Raw genomic sequence first — 25037 nt, 5'->3', positions numbered from 1 at the left:
CGTGTGTGCACATCTGTGTATGTATATGAGAGAGCGCTGAACACCCAGAGAAGCAGCTAAAGATGAGGTTCCTACCAAGAGTGTTGTCCCAGTGAGAATAAAGCCATTTACACTACACCTTCTACACCTGTCCCCTGCCCAATAATAAACAATACTGACAATAAGCCAGTTCACAAGTTGAGAATAAATTCATTTTGGACATAGTGATTTCGAAGTGGTTCCTAGATAGCCAGAAGAGGATGAACAAAAGGAAATAACAGAAACGGAATTCAGAAAAGTAAACATCACTACATCACTGGCAACTCTTAAAACCACAGAAGTAAATGTGATCACAAAAGAAAAGTGCTCAGAAGAAAAAAAGAGCTGAAGATGGCAGCCACTGACTGCTCTTTCATATCATGGCACCTACATACTGGTAGGAATGTAAGTTCAAGCTCTATGCTGGGCTCCAACGTAGGAATAGAGCCTACTTTAAAAACAAACAAAATAGCTAAAAAGGTTTATCTGTGGGACATTGGTGAAAATTTAATATACAGTCTAGATAATTTCATCGTTAACTTTATTTTTAATTTTTATGTTATTAATTTTCTTAAGTAGAGGATAATTTAGGATAGTTATGTAGAATATCCTCATTCTCAGGAGAAACAGATCAAGTATTTTGGAGTCTCATGTCATGACACTGGCAACTTAATTCAAATGGTTCAATAGCAACAAAAGACACACACACACACACACACATACAGAGAGAGCAAGCAATACAGAAAAATGGTAACAAAACTGAAATCTAGGTGGAGGGTATGTGGATGTTCATTGTTCTACAGTTTAAACTTTTCTGCTTTTACAAAACTTTTCTTAATAAAACAAAACTGAGGAGGAAAGAAAATAACAGACAGCAGTTAGAGTTAAAAGAAAAATAAGGAAGTTGTATACAGAAGCCAAAAGACAAGTATTAAAAACATAGCTGGGCAAAAGCATCAAACATAGAAGCAAAGTCAAACAGGAGGGAATAGAGGTAAACTGGTCATATTTGGCAGCTACTGATGTTTTGCAAGGGCATGGACCAGGAGAACACACACTGCTCAAAGTCTCTCAAAGTCTGTACCATACTCTTTGTTATTAAAATTACTTAGAATTAGCTCATGCGTTTTGCTCCAGTTCCCAAATGAGGAAGGAGACTATCTTACTCATTTCTCTCTCTTTTTTTTTTTTCAGATTTTATTTACTTATCCATGAGAGACAGAGAGAGAGGCAGAGACACAGGCAGAGAGAGAAGCAGGCTCCATGCAGGGAGCCCAATGTGGGACTCCATCCCAGGATCCCAGGACCACGACCTGAACCAAAGGCAGACGCTCAACCACTTAGCCCGGGGCCCCTGTCTTACTCATTTCTCTGTATCTCTTTAGGAGCTAACAAAGTGCTGTGCAAATAGTAGAAACTAAACATTTTTGCACTGAAATAAACATGTTTATTAGTCTTGATTACTTTTAAAAATATTTTCAGCATAACAGAAAATCTGGAAAATCTTCTTTAAAAAATATATTTTCTAGGGACACCTGGGTAGCTCAGCAATTAAGCACCTGCCTTTGGCCCATGGCATGATCCTGGAGTCTGGGGATTGAGTCCCATGTCGGGCTCCTGCATGGAGCCTGCTTCTCCCTCTGCCTGTGTCTCTGCCTCTCTCTCTCTCTGTGTCTCTCATGAATAAATAAATAAAATCTTCTTTAAAAAAAAATAAAAATATATTTTCTAAAGACAAAAGTAAAATACGCTGGGAGATAAAATGACAGCAATAAGCAAACACCCATATTTTTAATGGAAAAGTCATCATATCTAAAAATTTACCAGACAGCAACTATCTCCTTCTAGAAGGAAAGGAGAAAAATACAAATATTTTGTCATTCTCACATCTAGCACTGTCAGATCAGATAGAACTAGATCAACAATTTGTTCCTTTCAGTACATTTCATATTTCAGTCTTCACAAATTCAACTCAAATCATAAGTCTCAATGAAAAATAAATACGCTGAAGACAAATTAACAGTCAAAACTACAGCCAGGGCACTGGGTTGCAAGAGCACCTGGCTCCAGGGGTCCCAAACAGACCAGTCATTGCTGACAAAATCCAAAGGCAGAGAGATGAGGGTGGTGGGGCAAGGAATTTATTTCCACGAGGCCCACACCAGAAACACAGCAGAACAGCTTCTCAAAGACTGTCTCCAAAAGGACTGAAACTATTTCCAGGTTTATATAAAGAAAATGTGGGCCAAAGGTGAGCGGGTACATGCAGGTAGGCAATAAAGGTCAAATGGATCATTGTCATGGAGTCCATCCCAGGTGGAGTCTCTTAGGCTTAAGGTGGGCCCTATTGCCTCAGGGAAGTTTCAGTTCCCCTCAGGGGAATACTTTGCCCTCAGGGTCTTCCACCAGAGCCAAGAGACAAATGGGAAGAACCCAACTGGAAAGTTTGAGGTCAATATGGAAGCAACCTAAGTCCTCTTTCAAGATTCAAAATCAACACTTAAAATTTAAATACATGTAAGTTTTCACCATACTACTTAAGTTTCTGCCAAACCTGAGACCACTGAGGAAACTTCTGATAAAACTTCATCATGTTTTCCTGGCTGACCTTAACTACTGTGATAATAAAAAATGTGATATTGTGATGAAGTAAGAAATATATATTTTGGTCTTCCTTCAGGGTTTCTGGCTCACAGATCCTGAAGCCCTTGTAATTTCCAAAGTGTTTGAAGCATAGAAGCATCTCTTATAATATTTAGTTTTTGTCCTTAGAATAGCTCCAAAAGGGTAAAAGTGAAAGAAACTCTTTTGTTATTCATAGCAAGCCCCTTTCAACCAGACCTGAATTTATTTAGAAAGTCCCTAGATAATCACAGGATGGGGGCTGGTTGATGAGGGAAAACTAGATGATGAGAACTTTCACCTCTCCCGTCAACTACACCCACATCCTCAAGAAGAGGGCTGGAGGCTGAAAACCAGTGGTCAACAATTTAATCAGTCACATCTACATAATGAAGCCTCAACTCTGAAATACAGAATACTAAGAGCTGTAGATTGGTGAACAAAAACATATCTGCTTGCCAGGAGGGCGGCATACCCCAAAACTCCATAGGGACAGAAGCTTCTGTGCTCCAGACCTTCCAGACACAGACCTCATCCCATAAATTCTTCATCTGACTCTTCATGTGTATTCTTTAACATATCCTTTATAATAAACCAGTTAGCTAGTAATCAAATTGTTTTCCTGAGTTCTGTGAGCCCTTCTAGCAAATGAGTGACCTTGAGGAGGGGGTCCTAGGAACCTTCAATTTGTAGTTGAGTTGGATGGAAGTAGTAGGTGACTTGGGAACCCACTGCTTTTTATGGAGGTCTGAAGCTGGACGTGGTCTTGTGGGACTGACCCTTCAGTCTGTGCTGTCAATTTTGATACCAACTGACACTCAAGCAGTCGGTGTCAAAATTGAGCTAAACTGTAGGAGGATACTCAGCTGGTATTGGAGAATTGGTCACTATGAGAAAAGAGTCACACATCTGATAGCAGAAGTGTTCTGGGAAGTGTTGGATGTAAGTAAGTAGAATTGTGAATAGAGAGAGAAACAAGAGCTTTTCCTTTCAGAGAGTCTATTTAATAATACAATAAGTATTCCTTGTTAGAACTCAAACCATTTGAACCATTATAATCTACAATCTCTGAAATACACTTGAAAGAAAAAAAGTGAAGTCCTTTAAAAGACTTTACTTGAAACTTGAATCAGCATGGCACATAAATCATAAAGTAAAAAGTCAGCTATTAGCTATTAAGAATTAATTTAATTTTCTTTTAAAAGTTGCCATGGAGGGGACACCTTAGTGGGTCAGTCAACTAAGCATCCAACTCTTTGTTTCATCTCAGGTCATGATCTCAGGGTGGTGAGATCGAGCCCCATGTCAGGCTCTATGCTCAGCACAGTCTGCTTGAGATGTTCTCTCTCCCCTTTTCCCTCTGCCTCTCCTCCTACTCATGTACTTTTTCTTTCACTGTAATAAAATAAATAAATAAAATCTTTTTAAAAATAATATTAATTTAACAAGTAAAATTTTCCATAGAAGTTTACCTGAATTCATTCGTATAAAAATTCAGGTAAGAAAAAAAAAAAAAAAAAAAAAATTCAGGTAAGACAACAGTCAAATGATCTATTTCATGAGAATGTCAACCTAAGACCAAATTTTAATCACTAAAAACCTAAAAAATAAGAAGTAAGGAATACAAAGCTGCCACTCAGCCAAGAAAAAAGATAAATATCAATTACAAGAACCAGCCAATCAAGTCATAGTTTATGGGTAAACATTAAATCATCTTTAAAACATAAAAAATTAATATCATCCAATAGCACAACACATTTACAATAAGAATTACACTAAGAGCTACATTTATATAGTCCTTAGTAAAAGCCTCAACTATACTAACTCTTTCAATCCTCACAATATGCTGTGAAGCAGATACTATTGCCATTCCATCGTACAGATGAGGACACTGAGAGCAGAGAGGTTAACTCACTCTAGATTACACAGCTAGGTAAGTGCCAAATTCGGGATTCACCTGGATCTAGGAAGTCTGTGCCTTTATAATCACTACAGCTTCATCTCTTCTTATTCCCCTTCTGGATAAAGGGAATAGCATGTACCACAGGCAAAAGAATACTATGCATTTGAGGTTCAGTAAGGCTGATTTAGAATCCAGGAAAGCAAGATAAAGCTGACAAAGAAGAAGGCAGAGCCAGATGGAGCACAACAGGTAAGCCATATTAAAGAAACTGGACCTTTTTTTTTTTTTTAAGATTTATTTATTTATTTGAGAGAGAAAGAGAGAGAGAGAGGGGGGGGGAGAACGAACGCAGGGTGGGGGGTAGGAGCAGAGGAGAGGGAGAGAGAGAATCTCCAACAGACTCCCCACTGAGCGCAGGGGACTCAATCTCCCGATCCCGATCTCGAAATAGTGACTTGAGCTGAAACCAACAGTTCAGCGCTTGACTAACTGAGCCACCCAGGTGTTCCCAAGGAAACTGGACTTTATGCCAAGAAAAAAAAAAGCATTTTAAGTAATCTGTGTGTTCGTGATTCAATGTTTTTGATAAGTTGAAGTTGAGAGGACTATGGTGTTGTCTAAATGGAGATGCCCAAAAGGCATTTGGATGAACCAAGAGCTGAGAGGGGAGATGTGGACTGGAGATGGTGATGTGAAAGCATTTAGAAAATGAAACCATGAGAATAGAAAAGAGGACAAAACGCTGAAGAACATCGTTTAAGAAAAAGGATTCAACAGTACTAACAATGTAAACAACAGGACTTGGTGCTTTACACTGCTAAGTGGTTTCTAATGATTTGCTTTACTCTGGTCTTCCTAACTAAACACTGCCTTCACTGAAAACAATACCTCCTATAGGCCTTTACAACTCCACAGCCTTAGCATATTCATGGCTATCTGTGGGGTACTTAACCAAATGAGATATGGAGAAGGAATAAATAAAACATACTCGATTTTAGGAAAATCTTTTTGTTTTTGTTTTTCTTTTTTAAGATTCCTTTGATCTCCCATTTCTCCCCAGGCTTTTGCTCCCTCTGCACTTGCTACACTGATTGCTCTAACCCAGCAAAGATAAGGTGAGAGACTGAGGACATGGGAGTTATGTGGTGGTTCTGTGATCTGCTGTCTCATATTCAAAACCTAATAAGCAAAAAACAAAACAAAACAAAACAAAACACAAAACCAACAAAACCAACAAACAAAAACCTAATAAGCAAATCCAGCCGAAATGATGTTAAGAGAAAAATGGAGGAGACAAGTCCTCGTTTAAAATGAAAGACAGGGGCGCCTGGGTGGCTCAGATAGTTAAACATCTTGATTTCAAGTCAGGTCACAGTCTCAGGATCATTGGATCAAGCACCTGTCAGGCTCTACACTCAACATGCTCTTAATTAATTAATTAATTAATTCTTCTAAAAAATAAAAGACAAAATTTGTTCTATTGCATTTTACTATTACAGCAGGAATTTTTCTTATATTTTTATATTATACGTCAAATCACAAATACTCTCTGCTTTTGGCTGTCTTTTCCACGGTGATGAATCTTTCTTTCCCCTTATTATTCCTATTCATTAGACAAATTTTCCAGAAATTTTACAAATACTCTAAGGTTAAAGCTCTCTTCTCTGGGATGCCTAGGTGGCTCAGTGGTTAAGTGCCTGCTTTCGGCTCAGGGAATGATCCTGGAGTCCCACATTGGGCTCCCTGCATGGAACCTGCTTCTCCCTCTGCCTATGTCTCTGCCTCTCTCTCTCTCTCATGAATAAATAAAATCTCAAAAAAAAAAGCTCTCTTCTCTGCATTCACCAAGCACATCTCTGTATTATACACATGACATTCATCACATACCACCTTGTATGGTACTCTTCCCTAATGTATGACTTCAAGAGTGTGGGATATGGAATTATACACCTGTTATATTAAGTCATAGTTAATAAGTTCCTTATACCCTCAGGTTACCAGTTTTTGCATTTGTAAACTGAGAAAAATAGTAACAACACTGTACAACTGTTCAAAGTATAATTGAGATCACATATGCAAAGTGCCTAGCACTGTGTCCAGCTATAGGCTCAATAATTATCAGTTCTTACATCAAAATAATGAACTTTTCTTAGAATATGAAAGAAATTCATGAATAGATATTTCCATCAGAATGCTTGGAAAGGAGGGCACTTAGGTGGTTCAGTCGGTTGAGTGTCTGATTCTTGATTTTGGCTTAGGTCATGATCTCAGAGTTGTGAGACTGAGCCCCAGTGTGGACATGGAGCCTGCTTAAGATTCTCTCTTGGGGCACCTAGCTGGTATAGTTTTACTTAAGCGATGGACTCTTGGTTTCTGCTCAGGTCCCAATCTCAGGGCTGTAAAATCGAGCCCCGGATCAGGCTTCCATGCTCAGAGTGTAATCTGCCTGATACTCTCTCTGGCCCTTTCTGCTCCTTCTTTCTCTCTAAAATAAACAAATCTTAAAAAAAAAAAAAAAAAAAAAAACTCTCGCCCTCTGCTCCTCACCCCCCAAAAAAGAATGCCTAGGAAATGACACAGGAATGAGTTTTGGGGGGAGCCTGGGTGGCTCAGTCAGTTAAGCATTTGCCTTCAGCTCATGTCATGATCTCAGGGTCCTGGGATCGAGCCTCACATCAGGCTCCTGCTCAATGGGGGGTCTGTTTCTCCCTCTCCCTCTGTCCCTCCACCTGCTTGTACTCACTCTCCCATTCTCTCTCTCAAATAAATAAAATCTAAAAAGAAAGAAAGAAGAAAAAGAAAGAAGAAAGAAGAAAGAAAGAAAAGAAAAGAAAAGAAAAGAAAAGAAAAGAAAAGAAAAGAAAGAAAGAAAGAAAGAAAGAAAGAAAGAAAGAAAGAAAGAAAGAAAGAAAAAGAAAGACAGATAGATAAGTGTTTGGCAAATATATGCAAAAATAGAACATAACACTTGAAATTAACATTTCCTATACAGATAAGTTTTCTGAGAGGGAGTGTCATTATCATGTGTGCCTTTGTGGCAATCATAATACCTAGCAACTAACAATCAAAATTTTATGGATTAATTGATTAGAGGACTAATGTTATTGGTTATCTCCCTTTTCTATCTCCTTCCTAATGGAGGTTACCAGTAAGAGTCTAGAATTAAGTTTTTCATTTAATAGTTTTGCCTATTGTAGTATCTATTGGACCATACAACTGTTATAATAATATATCGAGGTAAAATCTTTGTTCTACAGAAGTTCACAAGAGAATGGAGGAACTAAATAATGTGTGCAGCTACAAAATATAAGGTATTATATGAAAAACTGCCTGAATCCCATGATTTAAAATATTTTTTTTTTTAAGATTTTTATTTATTTATTCATGAGAGACACAGAGAGAGAGAGAGGCAGAGATACAGGCAGAGGGAAAAGCAGGCTCCATGCACAGAGCCCAACATGGGACTCAATCCCGGGACTCCAGGATCACGCCCTGGGCCGAAGGCAGGTGCTAAACTGCTGAGCCACCCAAGGATCCTTAAAATATTTTTATAACCATCAATTTAATCCTGTCTCTCTTTTTTTTTTTTAAGATTTTATTTATTCAAGGTGCCTGGGAGGCTCAGTAGACTGGGCGTCTGCTTCTGGTTCAGGTCATGATCCCGGGTCCTGGAACAGAGCCCTACATTGGGCTCCCCGTTCAGCTGAGAGCCTGCTTCTCCCTCTCCTTCTGCTGCTTCTTGCTGCTTGTGCTCTCTTGCTGTCTGTCAAATAAATAAATAAAATCTTTCTTAAAAAAAAAAAAGGCTTTAAAAAAAAAAAGATTTTACTTGTTCATTTGAGAGAGAGTGAGTGAGAGAGCAGGAGTGGTGGGGAAGATACAGAGGGAGAGGGAGAAGCAGACTCCCTGCTGAGCAGAGAACCCAATGCGGGGGCTCGATCCCAGGACCCCAGGATCATGACCTCAGCCGAAGACAGACATTTAACTATGTGAGACACCCAGGCACCCCTAATCCTATCTTTCTTATAGAAATTTCAATGAGAAGAAGGAATCCTCCTATGACCTAATATGAGAAGTACATCATATCTCTTATACTACTGATTAGATAACCTATCAAGGTTGTCATACTTCATAAGGAGAAACTAGAGAGTTTTCCTGCTAAAATCAGAAACAAGGTACTGCTATTCAATATCATACTGAAAGTCCAAGCTAATACAGTAAGATAAAGAAATAAAAAGTATACGGACTGAGAAGGAGGAAGTAAAACTCTGTTCACAGATGATACAACTGTCTTCGGGGAAAATTCTAGACTCAAAAAACTCCTAGACTGGGCAGCCCGGGTGGCTCAGCGGTTTAGCGCCACCTTCAGCCCAGGGCGTGATCCTGGAGACCCAGGATCAAGTCCCACATCGGGCTCCCAGCATGGAGCCTGCTTCTCCCTCTGCCTGTGTCTCTGCCTCTCTCTCTCTGTGTCTCTCATGAATAAATAAATAAAATCTTAAAAAAAAAAAACAAAACCTCCTAGACAAATAAATGATTATAGCAAGGTTACAGGATACAAAGTTAATATACAGAAGTCAATTACTTTCTTATATACCAGCAATGAAAAGTTGGAATTGAGATTAAAAACACAGTAACATTTACATTAGCATCCCAAAAAATGAAATACTTAGGTATAAATCTAACAAAACATGTACAAGATCTATACAAGGAAAACTGAGAAAAGAAATCAAAGAAAGATCTAAATAAAGGGAGAGATATTCTGTATATATGCCTAAGAAGACTCAGTATTGACAAGATATTTGTTTTTCCCGATGTGATCTATAGATTCAACAAAATCCCAATCAAATCCCAGCCAGTTATTTTGTGGTCATTGACAAAATGTCTTTCACGTTGACATGGAAAAGCAAAGGACTGAGAATATCCAACATAATATTGGAGAAGAAGAAAAACAGAAGACTGACATTACCCAACTTTAAGATTTTCTATAAATCTATAGTAATCAAGACAGGGTAGCCCTGGTAAAAGAATAGCCAAATAAATTAATAGAATGGAATAGAAAGCCTCAAACTAGACCCACATAAATACCATCAAATAATCTTGACAAAGCAACAAAGGATAACATTAGAAAAAAAAAGTCTTTCAACAAATGGTGCTTGAACTAATTGACATCCACATGGAAAAAATTAATCTGGACACAGACCCTGCACTCTTCACAAAAATTAATTCAAAACGGAACACAGATCTAAATGAAAATACAAAACAATAAAACTCCTATAAGATAATGTAAGAGAAAATCTAGACGACCTTGAATTTGGAGATGATTTCTGACTACAACTTAAAACTTCTGCTTTGCAAAAGACACTTAAGAGACTAAAAAGACAGGGGATCCCTGGGTGGCGCAGCGGTTTGGCGCCTGCCTTTGGCCCAGGGCGCCATCCTGGAGACCCGGGATCGAGTCCCACGTCGGGCTCCCGGTGCATGGAGCCTGCTTCTCCCTCTGCCTATGTCTCTGCCTCTCTCTTCTCTCTCTCTCTCTCTCTCTCTGTGTGTGTGTATCATAAATAAATAAAAAAAAATTAAAAAGAGACTAAAAAGACAAGCCACAGACTGGGAGGAAATATTTGCAAAATATGTATCTATTAAAGGACTGATATTCAAAATATACAATTTAATATTGTTAGAACTCAACAGTAAGGGGCACTTGGGTGATTCAAGTCAGTTAAGTGTCAGTCTCTTGATCTCAGCTCAGGTCCTGATCTTAGGGTCATGAGTTCAAGCCCTGCACTGGGCATGGAGCCTACTTTACAAAAACAAACAAACAAACAAACAAAACACCTCAACAAGAAGAGAACAAATGACTCCATTTTAAAATGGGCGAAAGATCTACACAGGCATCTCACCAAGAAGATATGCAGATGACAAATAAGTGTATGAAAATATGGTCAACATCACATGTCATTAGAGGGCTGCAAATTAAAACACAAAATAAGATACCACCATACACCTATTAGAATGGCTAAAATCCAGAAAATCAAATGCTGACAAGGATATGAAGCAACAGTAAAGCTCATTTATTGTCAGTGGAAATGCAAAATGATATAGTCACTTTGGAAGAATTTGGCAGTTTCTTACAAAACCGAACATTCTCTTATATGATCCAACAAATACACTCCTTGGTATTTACCTACATGAATTGAAAACTATATCCACACAAAAATCAGCACATAAAAAAAAATCAGCACATAAATGTTTCTAGTGGCTTTACTCATAATTGCCAAAAAGGAAGCAATCAAGATAGCCTTCAGTAGGTGAATGGATAAATAGACTATGGTACGTCTAGACAATGAAATGTCATTCAGCACTAAAAAGAAATGAGCTATCAAGCCATGGAGAGGCATGGAGGAAGCCAAAATGCTTATTACTAAATGAAAGAAGCTAATCAATCCCAGGCTACCTGCTGTGTGATTGTAACTACGCCATTCTGGAAAAGGTAAAATTATAGAGACAAAAAAAGATCAGTGGTTGCCAGTGGCTCAAAGGAAAGGAGCCAGAGATACATAGGTAGAGCAAAGGATATGTTCAGGGTAACAAAAATATTCTATATGACATCATATTGGTGTATACATGTGATTATACATTTGTCAAACCCACAGAACATCTACAACAAAAAGAGTAAACCTTAAGGTAAACTGTGGATTTTAATTAATAATAATGGAACAATACAGTTCATTAATTACAGCAAATACACCAAAACAAGATACTGATTATGGGAAGAGGGGGCAGTAAGGGAGTATATGAGAACAAAATTTTTCTGTAAGCCTAAAAGTGACCTAAAAAAATAAAGGCAATTATTTTTGAAAAAATACCTTGAGTATTTTCATCACATCTTTCTCATTGAAACTGAGGGGTGAGGACCTGGGGAGGAGAGTCTTTCTCTGCCTTGATAGAAGCAGAACTTCACATCTTTTATACTAGTGCTTGATAATCTATTGAATGGGATGAGCACTGAGTGTTATGCTATATGTTGGCAAATTGAACTCCAATTTTAAAAAAATATATATGTTAAAAAAAAAGATAATCTATTGAGATTCTCAATTGGTAACCAAATATACCACACTCGTATTACTTAAGCAAATATAAGGCTGCATAATTCAACAGTAGTGAATACAACCAACTAGCCTGAAAATGAACCATGAAAAGGCCTTCAAGAAATTACTTCCAATATTATTGGCAAACAGAAAATATCTCCCCAAATGGCCACTGAAAAGAGTAAAAGAAAGGAAAAAGCAGTTAAGAGGTAAAATTGCAGCTAATCATAAAAAACAGTACAAAACTCATCTATCTTCTCATTAACTATCTCCTAGTAAATAGAAGAAGCTTCTCTGAATAGGAGAAAGGTAAAAGAAATAGTTAAAGTCAATTGATTTTAAGATGGAGTCTGTGTTGGGCACAGAACAGAAATTTAATAAGTATGTACTACCCTAAAATATATTTGTGTGTGTGTGTGTGTGTGTGTATACATATATATGGATCCCTGGGTGGCTCAGCAGTTTAGCGCCTACCTTTGGCCCAGGGTGTGATCCTGGAGACCCGGGACCAAGTCCCGCATCTGGCTCCCTGCATGGAGCCTGCTTCTCCCTCTGACTGTGTCTCTGCCTCTCTCTCTCTGGTCTCTCATGAATAAATAAAGAAAATATTTTATATACATATATATATGTATATATGTGTATGTGTGTATATATATATATACACACATACACATATACAACCTTGACTTTGCAGAAGGTGTACAATCCATGTATAAGGTATAATGTGCAGCCACTACAAATAAAATTTCCAGGAGACATAAGAAAACCATTCCTCAAATTCCCATTCAAAATCTCTCTAAAAACTAGCCACATTATGAACTTTACATCTAAGGGTACATTTTGTTAGCTGCTATAGATTTTTAAAAACAAAACAACAAAACCTCTACACAGGTAACATCTGAAGAAAGTTCATAAATGGTTTTATAAGTTCACAAAAAGTAGTATCTGGCACATAAAAGGCAAAATGTTTCTATCTAAAAAAAAAAAAAAATCAAAGAAGCATTACCTAGGAAAGGTGTGTCACATTATTTTCTTAAGAAGTAACTCATTAAGAAGGTCTCTATAAAAACATATTTTACAAATATGTGGGATGTGTTTATTTCTCTACTGAAACAAGAACTAACTTGAGAGAAGAGCATATTAACACGTTCTGAAAAGAGAGGTTATTAACATATTGGAAGCTAACATTCTTGGCACCTGAGACCTACAGCAAGAATGTCTGTCCTCTAGCCATGAGTCATGAACTAGGCTGCCTCTATTATGAAGCGATCTTTCAGTAAAAGGAGCAGCAGGGAAGAAGACAACAGATGAATAATGACTTGGACAACTTCCCGGGAAGAAATCATCATGAAGCTAGGTCTGAGGAAGCTAGACCGTCGATACTATATGTTATATGTTAATGCTTTCTTTCCTTAATCACCCCTACTGTTAACAGCAGCGTGAAATTTAGTCTTTAGTTCTACCTAAGGCTTTCCATTTTGTGTAGATTTTGATAACACTGCATAAAATTACACAGCGTGGCCTCAAATTTTGTGAAATACTTAATGCATCGTTTTAAATTATTTTGTGATGACATCTGTGAAGAGTTCTCACCTGCCACGTACCCACCCCGGCACACACACACAATGACACCAGAAGGCAACACTCTGCTTTACCTTCTGCTGAAAAGTCTGCTACCTCCAACGCTTGAGGTCCATACACGAAGCCCTCCTGGAATCTACGGACACAGCAGAGGCAAAAGGCAGAGAAGTTTATGTAGATTTAAAGTTAGGCTGCCCAAAACATTAAATGCCAAATGCCTATCACAAGTCTACATATCTGCCAAGGAAATCAGATTTTAGATTTGGCAAGTGAGCACATCCACAATATATGATTAATATTCAGAGTTCATTATATATTACTTAGTTACGTGAAAAGAACAAAATTGAGTCTTAATGAGTATATACTCTCACCAAAAGAAGTGATTGAAACTATCTGAAATATTAAAAGAGCAACAAATTATGAATTCATATATAGTCAAAATAGCAATTTAATGTTTAAAATTACGTTATGAGAGGTGGGGCGCCTGGCTGGCTCAGTTGCTGGAGCATAGGACTCTTGATCTCAGGGTTGTAAGTTGTGATCTCAGGTGTAGAAACTTACTTAAAAATTAATTAATTAAAAATTAAATTATGTGACAAGCTAATCCACACACACACACATAAGGAATATAAAAGAAATTAAGCAGAAAAATATTCTTCACAAAATGGAGTGTGATAGACCCTACACCTCAAGGTAAATTATTTCCTATGACGTCAGATGGGGAATATACAACAATTAGAAACAGACCTGGAAGAGGACAAGGTAGAGGAAAAAGGGGAAAGTAGAAACAAAAAGATATTCTGATGCCAAGTCTGACAGTAATTTTGAAATGAGCCAGGTTGATACATAATGCAGGCAGTAAAGGGGAAATCTACCTTGTTCCAATATTATAAAATAAATATAAGCATGAAACATGAAAAGCTCTTCAGGAAACATCCATGTAAAAACTTAAGGATTTCATCAGGTAAAATATTTAGAACTCAGATTTTCATCTCATTCTTTTCCAACAATAGGGATAAAAGACAAAATGCAGACTATGAGAACAGGAATCCGATAAATTCTACTGGCTATTAAATTTAAAAGAGGGGCACATGCTATCTTTTCGTGATATTTAGAAATCCTTAAAAATGTCAATGAGTAAGTCGAAAAGAAGAAACATAGGAAGAAACATAGTATCACAAAACACTGTCCCTAAACTCAGGTGGCTTGAGTTCAAGTTCCAATCATTCAGTTGCTTTGCAACATCAGGTAGGCCACTTCATCTCTCGGTACAACCAGGGTTGTTCAATGAGTTGTTCACCATCTCACAGATTTATACTGAAGAGCAAGAGAAATAAGATATTAAAAACCACAGCTATAGGGACGCCTGGGTGGCTTAGTGGTTGAGCATCTGCCTTTGGCTCAGGGCGTGATCCCAGGGTCCTGGGATCGAGTCCCACATTGGGCTCCCTGCAGGGAGGCTGCTTCTTCCTCTGCCTGTGTATCTGCCTCTCTCTGTGTCTCTCATGAATAAATAAATAAATTTAAAAAAAAATCACAGCTATATTTTGTAAAAAATTCAAATCAGTGCACTTGACTTAAATTAACAATTTAATAAAAGTTGTCGTGTAGAGGCAATATAGAGTGCGAGGTCCAAGTAATTTGGGGAACTAGATGGGGAAGGAAGGCCAAAAGCAAAAAGGTTGAACTGGCCAAAAGAGCCTAGAGTAGCAGTCGGGGCGAAATGGCAGCCAGAAAGGTCACAGTCCCCAAGAGAGGGCTGTATCATAGTATTAATTTAGCACTTTGCCCAGCACTGCCTCAGATTCATCTTCTCTTAAACCCCCCCAAAAAATCTTAGACTGCACCAGCCTCTAATGTGCTGTTTGTGACAGTCTAACTGACAAGATCTGAGACACACTAAGTACCTACATGCTGCATATATTTCTAAAAACCAAACAGGTAAAATCCCACCTGATAAAACAATAATGGCAGCAAAGTCTTCTCTGGAATGTATGATGTGCCAGGCACGATTCTAAGAGCTCCACAGGTATTAAGTCATTTTGGTCTTCACAACTTTGACGTATTATCCTCACTTTACAAATAAAGAAACTGAGACACAAGACCTTAAGAAATTTGCTTAAACATAGCCAGAAGCAGCCAATGTGCAATTCAAACAGACTACTTCAAGAACCACATTCTTAGCCACTGTATCATCCAGTCTGTGGAATTAAAACCATACAAACCAGGCACTTTTCTCTATGGAATAAACCACACAATTATAAATGTTCAATTTATTCATAAATGTTCAATTGAATCCAATGGAGCCAATCATGCCAAATAGATTTCTCAGCATTTGCAACATTTTTCTGGAAAATTAAAATTCATATGATTGTTGTACAAAATATGTTTTACAAAAATGGGAAATGCTTACAAGCCCAGTCATGAGTAATTATATATATGGTCATACATATCCAAATAACATTAAAATGATATTTGTGTTAGAGTAGCAAGATTGAGTGATTTTGCTCCAATTTTTATAATTGCTGCTATGTGGGGCACCTGGCTGGGTCAGTCAGTAGAGCATGCAACTCTTGATCTCAGAATTGTGAGTTCAAGCTCCAGATTGGGCGTGGAGCATACTTAAAAATAAATAAATAGGAATGATTGGGTGCCTCAGTCGGTTAAGCATCTGATTCTTAATTCCACTCAGGTTGTGATCTCAGGGTCCTGAGATTGAGCCCTGCATTGGATTCCCTGCTCAGTTGGGAGTCTGTTTGTCTCCCTCTGTTCCTCCTCCTGTTCTTTTTCTCTCCCTCTCTAAAATAAATAAATAAATCTTTTTAAATAAATAAATAAATAAAATTGCTGCCATGCTATTATTTAACTCGCTCTTAAACATTTTATAAGCTTAAAAAATCAACATAATGAGATAGTACCACATGCCCATTAAGACGGCTACTATCAATTTTTTTTAAAGGAGGAAAATAAGGTGAGGATGTGGAGAAATTGGGACTCCTGTGTACTGTTGGTGAAAATGTAAAATGGTGCAGTTGCAATAGAAAACGGCATGGCAGTTCCCCAAAAAAATTAAAAATAGAATTACCATATTATCCAGCAATTCCACTTCCAAGTATATAGCCAAAAGGATTCAAAGCAGGGATTCTCAAAGAGACATTTATATGCCATGTTCATAGCAGCATTATTCATAAGAGCCAAAAAGTGAAAGTCACCCAAGTCTCCATTGATGGATGAATGGATAAACAAACTGTGTATACTTGGGGCTGTAATCTCCAGTGATGGAGGTACCCACTTCACTGGACAAATCATACAAGCCTAATGAAAGACTTGCAAACTTCTTGGAATGATCATTACCCTTATCACCCTCAATCATCAGGCAAGGTTGAAAGAACTAATAGGATCCTCAAACTTCAAACTTCTAAACTTGCCAAAACTACTGGATGCCCCTGACTGAGCTATTGCTTTTGATCTTGCTGATAGTTCCCAGTATCCCCTTTGGAAAACAAATTCATTCCACAAGAAAATCACCAGCAGACCAATGTCTACTGGCATACCACCTTCTGCTGATCCCTTGTTGCTTCAGGCTAGTATGAACAGCCACTGTAAATCTCTAATGTCTTATGCTCAAGCCTATTATCAATAGGTGAAGCCATCTGAGATCCCAATTCAAAGGATCCTGTTGGTCACAGTCTAGAGCCTGGTGACTGGGTACTCCAGAAACATCATCAGGGGATGGCAGACCTTGAACCTCGTTGCAAGGGATCTTACCAAGGGCTCCTAACCATTGCCACAGCCGCAAAATTAACAGGCATCGAACCTCGGATACACATCTCACAGAAAGCTCCACCTGACACCTGCTGCTGTGCAGACACTAAAGACCTCCAAATCAATTTGACTAGGAAGATAAGTAGTTGACATCAAGTTAGGCTGTTTCCATCCTAGACGATGGATCAACACTTCATACTTTAACTAAACATGAAACTTACTCCTTTTTCTTTCCTTTCCTCTGGCATTGGTCTGAAAAGATAACACCCTCATCTTTACCACCCACGCCATTGTTAAGGGGGTAACTTCTAGAAAGCAGAACCACCTTTTATTTCAGGCTAGGAGAAACTCTAACTGTGCCACTAACTTTTTATAAGAAAAATGAGACTTCTCACTGGTAGGCTCCCCTGAATTTACACTGCTGATTTAAAAAGGACCTAGCAGGAGTTGGTCATAATTCAAGATCCACTCCTTTGATAGGTCCCTAATTCCCTGGTTAGGAATAAATGTAATGAGGCCATGATCAAGAACTTCTCCTTAATTCTTAAAATTATTGCAAAATCTGCTGCTAAAGCAATAGCTGCCCAAAAAAGATCCTTAGACTTTCTAGCCAAAGTTGGTCTTGGTAATAGGATAGCTCTTGATTACCTTTTAGCTGACCAAGGAGGTGTTTGTCTTATAGCCAACACCACCAGCTTTACCAAGAGTAACATTTTTGGGGAAGTTGAAACTTAACTATTGAGATCACTGAGCAGGCCACTTGTCTAAAAAGAGGTGACTCCTTCAGTGGGTCTTTCTTTGACCTATATGATTTTGACTTGTTTGGGTCTTGGGGACCATGGCTCCAAAATGCACTCCAAACATTGGAAATTATCTTGTTTACAGAACCATAATAATCTCCCTGGCAAATTATAATCTCACAAAAGCTTTAAATTAAATGACTGTGGCCACTAACCACCAAGGAAATGATCTCCTCAGAAAACGAACAGAGAGAATGAGTGACTTAAAAACTGCAAATCTTAACATGTTACTTGTGAGTATCACAGAGATTAAGCAGAGAAACAGCAACAACTGTGGGAACTTTCCAGAGCAGTAACTGAAAGTGGTGCTAATGCCTTAAATTTTGAGCATATTTCACAGTCAAACCAAGAGTCTGCTCCCCAGGGGGTAACTGCCAAAAAAGAAAATCACAGGGTGGGCACTGGGTGGCTCAGTAGGTTCAGCAGCCAAAGCTTGATTTCAGCTCAGGCCATGATCTCAGGGTCCTGATACTGAGCCCTACATCAGGCTGCATGCTCAGCGTGGAGTCTGCTTGAGGATTCATGCCCCCTGCCCACTACCCCTACCCCACATATGCGTGTGCTTTCTCTCTCTCGCTTGCTCTCCCTCTCAAATAAATAAATACATCTTATTTAAAAAAAAAAAAAAAAAAAAAAGAAAGAAAAGAAAAAGAAATTCACAGCCCCAAATGGCATCACTTAGTTTAAAGCTCCAAATCAGTAAATCAGGGCTTAATACCAGATCTAACCTCCAAAGCCTTTTTTTTTTTAAGATTTATTTATTTGGATGAGAGAGAGAGAGAGAGAACAAGGGCAGGAGCAGAGGGAGAGGAACAAGCAAACTTCACAATGAGCACAGAGCCCAACACAGGACTCAATCCCAGGACCCTGAGATCGTGACCTGAGCCAAAGTCAGACACTTAATAACTGAGCCACCCAAGCGCTCCTCGACCTCCAGTGTCTTAACTGATCAATTGGAAATTTTCTGAACAGCACCAATGAAGTAATGTGTGTCATGGGCCTTCTCTATCCCCCAAAGGAGGATGAGGTAGTCTGTATAATAGGACTCCCAGCCCACTCCCTTAAGGGCATGTGATTTTGCCTGAAACTGTCCTTTCTTCTCTTTTGCTTAGAACTTTCTTGCCGCACCCTCTTTCCTATAAAAACCTTCCATTTTGTTCTACTCCTTAGCACACCTCTCTACTTGCTAGATGGGATGCTCCCTGACTCATGAATCATTTAATAAAGCAAATTAGATCTTCAATTTTTTTTCTGACACATACTACAACATAGATTAACCTTAAGGATATTATGCTAGATGAAATAAGTAAGTCACAAAAGGGCAAAATCCATGTTATCCTACTTCTATAGAGAAACCTGGAGTAATAACAAATTCATAAAGATAAGAAAGTAGGATGGTGGGTGCCAGACACTGGGAGAAGGGGAGAAAAGAGCAGTTATTCTTTAAAGGTATAGGGCTTCAGTTTTGCAAGATGAAAAAAGTTCTGTGGATGGATGGTAGTGATGGCATACAAAAATATGAATGTACCTAATGCCACTTTACACTTAAAAATTATTACAGTGAGGGTACCTAGGTGGTACAGTCAGTTAAGCATCAGACTCTTGGTTTCAGCTCAGGCTGTGATCTCAGGGCCATGAGGCTGAACTCCACGTTGGGCTCCATGCTCAGTACAGAATCTTAAGAAGATTCTCTCTCCATCTGGGGCACCTGGGTGGCTCAGTGGTTTAGCAACCTGCCTTCAGCCCTGGGTGTGATCCTGGAGTCCCGGGATCGAGTCCCACATCGGGCTGCCTCCACAGAGCCCGCTTCTCCCCCTGCCTGTGTCTCTGCCCCTCTCTCTGTGTCTCCCGTGAATAAATAAATAAATAAAATCTTAAAAAAAAAAAAAATTCTTTCTCCATCTCCCTCTGCCTCTCCACCTGAGGCAAAGAATCTCAAGCAGACTCCCCACTGAGTGCAGAGCCCCACAAGGGGCTCAATCTCATGACTCTGAGATCATGACCTGAGCTGAAACCAAGAGTCAGTCACTTAACCAACTGCACCACCCAGGCACCCCTACCCCATTTTTTAAAAAGTAATATGTGCTAAGTGTATACAATCTAAAGAGAAGTATAAAGAAGAAAAATAAAATTATTTCATCTCCCAGAAAAAAAATATACTGTAAATCCCCTTTTAATGTATATTTACCCAGTGAAAAAGACATGCTATATAGTCTTTTTAAATGTAATTCCTATTGATGCCATTCTTTTCTGTGTTAATTCTCTTTAGCACCAAGATATTTAGTTTTATGAAAAGCTTAGTTGGAATTTTTTAACTCAAGGATTTAAATATTAAAGCATAATTTTTGTTTCCAGAACTTGAACAGTGTGGTATCAAAATAATGGCTTCAATCCTCTAGGTTTCCCAGCAGAGTAGCGTCTCTACTTAGTTATCAAACATTTATATTCTTGCATTTCAAGGCTATCGACTTTACCAAATCTCTTCTGCAAGAGACTATGAGTATTACTACATAGCTGTTGTACTAAATTGGTCTCCCCACCTCCATTCTCACTCCTCTTTGTGCCTGACACTGCTGGCGGCCTATATACCCATTCTCTCTTTTCTCCTCAGTAACAGACCCTGGTTTTATTCTGGACAGCATGTCCCCAGGCAAAAGTGCACCCTTTCCAGTCTTCCAGGCTGCTACAACTGGTCAATGAGCTGGAAGTGGATGTCAAGGATGTGACTTCTGGAAAAGCTACTTAAAGGGAACTGACTTGGCTGGGAGTGCGTCTGTTACTGAGACATGATGGATGACATCAGGATTTCAAGCCAGTTGATAACACCGTACGTTAATTTTCTTAACTATAAAATATCATTTCTCTTCCAAAACCAAGTATCTTGAGTGGATAAGTAAACTTATATAAGTAAACAACTTTTGAGGAGTTCAAGAGAAAAAAAGCAACAGAGAAAATTTTCTCTTTGCAAGACATCCCTCTCACAAATACTGAGGACTACTTATGTGCCAAGCATTATAGTAGGCAGTTAAAACACAGAATAATGAGGTCTTTGAAAGAGTGCATTTATCCCCATCTCCTTGCAATGAGAAAGCTTAAAGGAGATGGCCTTTAGACTTTTTTTCTTAGTTTTTAAAGGAAAAATGAAACTTTCAAAAGATTTTAGTTTTCCATTTTTTTATGAACTCATTTTTTTAAGTAAAAGTGAAAGAGCCAGTGCCTTTTAGTGCCCACTATGCAGCAACGTACCAGGTTCCAAACATACGTAATTTCAACTAAGCCTCATAAAAGTTCTGTGAGATAGTTCTTCACCTCATTTTAAAGGCTAAGTAGCACATGATCTGTGAAAGTTAAATAGCTAGGACCTGAACTCAGAAAAGTCTGCCTCTGACAACTATTGTCTATCACATGCTAGCTCTTAAATTCTTACATATAAACATAAAATATAGGAGCCAAGAGAAAGTTATCAATAAATAACTCACCAGTTAACTAAGCTTTCATATGCTTCATCTCTATTTATAATATTTTGGTTGGGTACAAGGAAGCCACTTTTTAAATGATGAGAAAATTAACTTTAAGGAACACAATTGGGTGCGGTGGGTGAGAGGGTAGTTTGTTGGCTGGCTCAGTCAGTAGAGCATGCAACTCCTGATCTCAGGGTTGTGAGTTCAAGCCCCAAGTTGGGCATGGAACCTACTTTTTAAAAATAATAAAAAATAAAGAGTACAACTGATAGAACCAGAATTCAAACTTTCTGAAATAAGCTTTAAAGCATAAATAAAAGCAAGCAAAATATATATTTCTCCTTAATTCCTCCCAGTGCAACTATAAGAAAACATTGCATGAGGCCAAGTCTCTCCTAAATTCTATGTATCTGTTATAGAATTCCAATCCATGACTCTAAGGAAAGCCTGCCAATTCTCACACATATACTATTTAGAATAATAGCTCAGGTGAGTAACTACATTCACTTAAGGGTTGGTAAAAACAGTAGTAATAATAGAGACCAAGCAAGAAAGTAACTCTAGAAGAAAATTTGACGCTATGTTGTAATTCAATAACCGTTACCCAGATCTCCTCAAACCTCAAAAATAATGTATTACTATGACAGTACTTGTATATCCAGGCAACAGTCCATAAGAGGTTCATGAAAGGATATACAAGTAAATAAGAAGTGCACTAAAATGATGACATTGAAGTTAGAATAAAAAATGTCCCAACAGTGAGGACTGTGTTCAATGCAAAGATGAATAACCACCAAAAAAGGGGGTGCAATTTCCTTCTATGTGACTATTTTAAAATTCAGAAAATTTTATCTGCATGAAAGTTCCTGTTTAATCGAATCTGAAAAAGCAAGAGAGATTAGATAGATTAGCATTAGTGACCTAAGTCTTTCTCACCCAGGAATGAAATGCCTTCGTTCCATAACCGTCCCATGAACCAGCCAATCTTTTAGCTAACTGGATTCTGAGGATCCTTCACTGTGTCCCAGAATTCAGGGTCTATGTTAACACTGCATTATGTGAAGATAACAATGAGCCAAAGTTTCACACCATGACCTCTACAGCCTTGTTTCCAATGGTGATAAAATATAGCAGAATCTGGTAAAAGCAAGATCCTACGCAGAGACCTAAACAGCCCTTAATTCAGAGTCAAGAAACCTCTGCGAATAACTGGCCCAAGTGACCCCCTCACCCCACACCAAACCCAGTTCCTCAGAACAAAAATTTAAAGATTACTACAAGAACTCTGTGAAATGTAAAAGCTATTTTACAGTTACACACCAAAACAGAAGCAACTTCTCAAAGAACACTGATACCCTTAACTAATTCAAGAGAACAACAATTAGTTAAGAGAAAAGGGAATGTACAATAGCTCTTTTCTATCAAAATAGAACTGCGTTCTTACTTTTACCCCAACCCCACCCCACCTTCTAGCCATCCTGAATTACTTGCTGTTGTGTTTCTTTTTATCATAATTTTATACATTTTGCTTCTTCTCTGTAGAATTGCAGAGATGTAACAATAATTTTGAGCCTGTTTCTAATAGTCAAACTGCCTCCCTCTGTAGTTACCTTTGAGTCAGTAATCTAAAAGAATAAATAAACTCTTATTTATCTCATTTTGCACATGCTATTCCTAACTGTAGCCTACAGTCCCACAGCTATACCAACACACTAAATTATTTCCTTCTAATCAAGGAAACTGAGGTTTTTAAAAGGATAAAATATGATGATGCTTTGCTTCCACAGCCTAAGAGATGGTATGAGCAGAAGACAATGCAGAGTGCTAAATCTGGGAAGGGATGGAGAAGTAGAGAAAAATAAAGCAAGGACCCTGGATAAACTTGTAGCATAATTTTTCACAGACTACAAGAGCTTTATCTGAAGCATTATCTTCTTATCAAGTAAAAGCATAATAAAGTTAAATTTGAAAACAATGGGAATATCCATATTACTTTCCCTCCTTCTTTTAGCATGATAATTCAAAAGTTGGCCACTTTTTTAAAAGCACATAATTAGGTGGCACCTGGGGGGCTCAGTGGTTGAGCATCTGCCTTCGGCTCAGGGCGTGATCCCGGGGTCCTGAGATCAAATCCCGTATCAGGACCCTGCAGGAAACCTGCTTCTCCTTCTGCCTGTGTCTCTGTCTCTCTCTGTGTGTCTCTCATGAATAAATAAATAAAATCTTAAAAAAAAAAAAGCACATAATTGGCTTTACCTTCCTTCAGTTTCTTCTACCACATAACAAGGACCATCAATCAAATGGAAATTAGCGACTGTAAACTCTTCATTTGTTTATAAATTACACATAATTCTCTTTCAAATCAAATAAAAGACAGAAAACCCAGACTTTTAAAAATATAAACCGAACATATTAAAAAAAAACCAAAATATTCCCTTCATTGGATTATGTAATTAGGTCAAATAAAAACAGCAAACAGCACTACCCAATACAGATTTCTACCTGAAGAATAAGAGAGGGAAAGAGGAACAGGGATAAAAGCAGTTCAATTGGTTACAAAGGTTGAAGAGCAAATCTAAGCATTTTCACAATTTTTGTGCTAGATTATGTAGCCTTGGTTCTATTAAAAAAGAAGAAAATTATAATGTTCTTAACCGTAATAATGGTATTACGGTTATGCAGGAGAATGCACTTATTTTTAGGAGATGCATATTAAAATATGGGGTAAAGTGCCATGATGATTGCAATTTAACCCTGTAGTTAAACACACTTAGAGAAAGTAAATATAGCAATCTGTTAGCTGTTTGATCTGGGGATGGCAAACTACAGCCCCAGCCAAATCCAGCTGTGCCTATTCTTATAAAGTTCTGTTGAACCTGCCATATCCACTCATTGACCTGCTGTCGATGGCTGCTTACTCACTACCACTACAGAATTGAGAACTTGTGACAGAGATTGTATGGCCTCCAAAATCTAAAACATTTACTAGGCCTTTATAGAAATACAGGAAATATCTGACCCTTTACAGAAAAAAATTTTGCTAACTCCTGGTCTAGACAGTGGATATACAGGTGATCATAATTAATTGGACTATGTCTTTAAACTTTCCTGTACATTTGAAATTTTTTATAATCAAAAGTTAGAAATACATACAATTTTATACATGAGTCTTTTGATTTCTCAACAATACAGATGAATGCAGAAACAGAACAGAGCTTGGACACAATCATAATACTGATATGATACTGCAGAGAGTTATTATGCAGGTTTTAGTGCAAAAGGAACAACTTATTAAAACAGCAATTTGGTGATATCGATTTTCAAACACAGCTACCCTAGTAGGGATTTATCCTATAGACATACAAAAGGGTGAAAAAATGAATAGTAATAGCAGTGCTTGTTATCTGCCGGACTCTGTGGCAAGCTCTTCACGTCATGCAGTTCTCACGACAACCCTGCGAGGTAAGCACTACCATTATCCCCACTTTAGAGGTGAGGAAACTAAGACATAATTAATCTGCCCAAGTCAAACAGCTAAAAAGAGGTATAGATGGGATTATGAATCCTGATAATAAAATTCCAAGCCCAATCTCAATTTCCATACACATTGCCTATTGAAAAAAGTACAAGGGAAATGAATGTGAAATACTTCAAAGATGAAAACCAACAGCCAATTCACAAATGAAGACACTCAACATCCCTGGTTATAAAATAGTAATAATGATGATGATGATTATGATGATGATGATGATAGTGGGGTACCTGGGTAGCTCAGTTGATTAAGCATCTGCTTTCG

At 38.1% G+C, this 25037-nt stretch overlaps 1 protein-coding gene across 9 annotated transcripts in view; it reads right to left on the bottom strand.

Moving 5' to 3' along the window:
- CDK19 (cyclin dependent kinase 19) overlaps positions 1-25037 on the bottom strand; it is a 161577-nt gene that overhangs the window by 108656 nt on the left and 27884 nt on the right. For 2 of the 9 annotated variants that reach the window (XM_077902785.1, XM_077902789.1), the window contains exon 2: positions 13290-13351. The exons of the other annotated variants lie outside the window; for them this stretch is intronic. The gene's annotated coding sequence lies outside the window, so the exon portion shown is untranslated. The remainder of the gene's footprint in view (positions 1-13289; positions 13352-25037) is intronic. 9 annotated transcript variants of the gene reach the window in all.

Source organism: Canis aureus, chromosome 7 (genome assembly GCF_053574225.1).
Source record: "Canis aureus isolate CA01 chromosome 7, VMU_Caureus_v.1.0, whole genome shotgun sequence".
Lineage (NCBI taxonomy): Eukaryota > Metazoa > Chordata > Mammalia > Carnivora > Canidae > Canis > Canis aureus.
This window is presented reverse-complemented; position numbering and strand designations above follow the sequence as displayed.